We start from the raw sequence: 3495 nt of genomic DNA on the forward strand, positions 1-3495 counted from the left end.
GTTCATGTATGTATATAAGATAAAAATGTCCTGCTGTGTGCTTTGTGAAATGAATATAAACCATGCCAATAAGAGATTTAGTTTATACTTTAAATCAAGCACAAACTCAGCTTTGGCTTTGATAATGTATGATACAGATTAAAAACAGTTAGTTGGAAATGTTAATGGACAGAGATCATCTTTAGAGCTGGCAGAAGAATAGCTCTGCTTTGCAGGACATCAACACAAACCCAACAAACCTGGGATCGTTTACCTGGATTCTGAATCAGAACAAATTCTGTTGACCCAGGGCTTTCAAAATGTTTACAGGAAAAGACAAAAGGTATCCTATGGGCAAACACATTTTGAAACACTGAAATTAAAAAATGTCTAGGTAAGCCAGTTTTGCCCCAGGAGGTGCTGCCCATTATGATTCAAAGAAAGACATATATTCTTTAAAATATCATTTAAAAGGCTGTTCATTAGAGTTAACACTAGAAGAAGAGAATAGCATGGATAATATATCCCCTTAGAAACAGAGAGCCCTGAGTAGTGTAGCATGGAACAAGACTCTGATCCATGTGCAGCACATTATGCAGGTGCTCTCTATGGCAGAGATTATCCCCTTTTGGTCCTTCAAGATATTAGAAGATTTTCTCATGAGGAAACAACTATCTTCACCATTTCTACAGTCAAATATGAAAGATGTTCCCATGAGAACTTCTCACTGCACTGTTTAAAGGCAAGGTCATGGGGGAGGCAAAATCAGTGCTGAGCAGGAGCTGACTCCAGGTTCTCCCATTTCAATGAGCTGGTTGAGATTGTCCTGTGGCACAGCACAGCACACCTTGCATGCGGCACATGCATCTGGTCAGGTTAGCTGCGCTGTGGATCACTCACTCCAGGCACAGTACTCACAACAGGATCCCTACAGCCTGTATTCTGAGGATCACAAACAAGGCAAATAAGGTGATCACAGAGAGATATTTAAAAAGGAACTTGAAAATAAAGGCCTGCCTGCGTGTTACAACACTGCTGTTGATTCAGTTCTGAAGTGTTATATAGCTTAATAGCAAGCATTTGATAAGTCTTTAGAAAAATATGACGTGGCTGCTAAAACTAGCGCATTACTGAACTCTGAGGAGTACTTTTTTTTTAATCAGTGAGAATACTTTTCCAGTGATAATCCTGAAAGACTTTCGTTGATAGCAGATTTGAGATTCTGAGGAAGTATTTAGCTGTGTCTGTTTTTTCTCCTACTTGTTTGTAACAAGGATCTCCTGTAGACTTTGTTAATGCATAGCTTCTGAGTTAACATTTAGTCTGTAAAAGCATAATTTTCCATGGTCTTTTCACAATTGTGTTTCAGTAAGGTAAAAAGAACTCATGGAAAACATATGTTGCATTGGTCTTTCAAGTGGAATGAAGTTTATTTTGCTTACAACCTCCACTGAGAGTTCACTTCACCAAGAGCTATGCCTATTTTTTCTCTCTTTTGGCTCCAAGTCACTCAGAAAGGAACATGGAATAGATTTTTTTTGTCTGCAATGAACAAAGTTAGCACCTTACTGTAGGCTACCTCCTTTCTGACTGTGTCCTTTGTTACTTGTGTATATAGTAAATTTACCACTTGTTTATTTGAATAACACTTCTTCCCCAGGTCTCCTATGCAATTTTGTGAATTAGCTCATATTTTCTCTTTTCTGCATTTTCTTGTTACAGTATATTTAATTAATTTATTTGAAAACATGTAAGTATATAAAATCATTTTTTAAAAGTAAAAAGAACAAACACAACTGTTAAAATATAAGCCATCAAATCTAAGGGGTTAGATTACTGGAGTAAATCCATGTGCCATGGCTCAACAGAGAATGTAAAGGTACATGGAAAGAAAAATTAGTATGTCTGCCTGCATTTTTTAATTCTCTTTTATCTAAACATTTTGAGTATAGATTTTATGTTTCTGTAATGCTCAAATAATAATGTGAATCTCTTCATTAATTAGATGGCAGTTACAGTGTGAACAATATAGATATTTCTAGTTCTTTAGAGGTGTAGGTGAGTGAAATAACAATTGCTAAGTACACTGGGAACAGTACACTAATATTTGAAAAAAGAACTACTTTGACAGGCACGTATATATGTAGGTTTGTTGAAGAACAGAATGTTTTTTCAGTCGTTACTCTGAGCAGCTTTATCTGGGGGAATTAACAAGTTCAAACATAATGATTTCTTAATAGAAAGCAAATCAGGTGTTACAAACTATTTTACCCATAACTATTCCTCAAGTAATCAGCAGTAAATAAAACTGAATTGTGGTTTTTGAAAATATATTCACTACAGATTTATGCTACAGAAGTGGTAGAACTATAACTAAAAGGGGACAGAAGATGGGTTTCTTATGCATATATCAATACAGAGTGAGAATATTTATAAATGTCTCAATATATATTTAGGGTAATAACTAAATTAATTTTTTATGTTTCTCAGAAACAAATGTTCTAAAGAAATGGCTATAAAATAACTATATCTACTCAGTAGCATAATGAAATTACACATTTTTGATCTTGTTCATTGACTCAGATTAGCAGGATGAAGTAATATGCAGCTTCCCTTGTGTTTATACTTTTTTCTTCCAGCCTCTTCTGCACTTGATCTGTGTGCCAGGTTGACCCCGCCTGGATACCAAGTGCTCACCAAATCCACTCTATCACTCCTCTCCTCAGCTGGACAGAGGGGAGAACATACAATGAAAGGCTCCTGGGTTAACACAGAGACAGGAAGAGATCTCTCAACCACTACCATTATGGGCAAAGCAGACTCAACTTGGGGAAATTAATTTAATTTATTACCAATCAAATCAGGGTAGTATAATGAGAAATAAAACATAAATCTTAAAACATCTTCCCTAAACCCCTCCCTTGTTCCTGGGCTTAACTTTACTCCCAATTTTCTCTATGCAGTGGCACAGGAGGGTAGGGAGTATGGGTTGCGGTCAGTTCATCACATGTTGTCTCTACTGCTCCTTCCTCCTCATGTACTTTCTCTCCTCCAGCATGTGTCCCTTCTGTGGGGTGTAGTCCTTGAGGAACAGACTGCTCCAGCCTGGATACCCCACAGGTTCACAAGTCCTACCAGCAAACCTGCTCCATCATGAGCTCTAAGAGGCTAAAACACTCTTTGAAAGTAATGCATAAATCACTAACTTTGTAATGTGACCTCTGCTGTCTTATCCCAGTGCCATTTTTCTCAGTGCAACTAGGTTTCATTGTTTCTTACAGAGCTTGATTTACTCTAAAATGTCAAACAGCCACCCACCTAAATTTTAAAAGTTGGCCCAGAATGACTGAGGCTTTGTCAAGAGGAATCTCACTTCAGTAGCTACCTTCGTAATAAAACTCTCCACTCAAAATTCTTGGCTCTGACCTGTCATTGCAAGCAAATATACATTCACTGTCTGATACACTGGAAAAAACAGCTGCTACTTGAAAAGCACAGTATGTACTTTGCTCTTGA

Source organism: Pezoporus wallicus, unplaced genomic scaffold (assembly GCF_028554395.1).
Source record: "Pezoporus wallicus isolate ANWC-B61680 ecotype Strahan unplaced genomic scaffold, APGP_CSIRO_Pwel_v1 contig_5069, whole genome shotgun sequence".
Lineage (NCBI taxonomy): Eukaryota > Metazoa > Chordata > Aves > Psittaciformes > Psittacidae > Pezoporus > Pezoporus wallicus.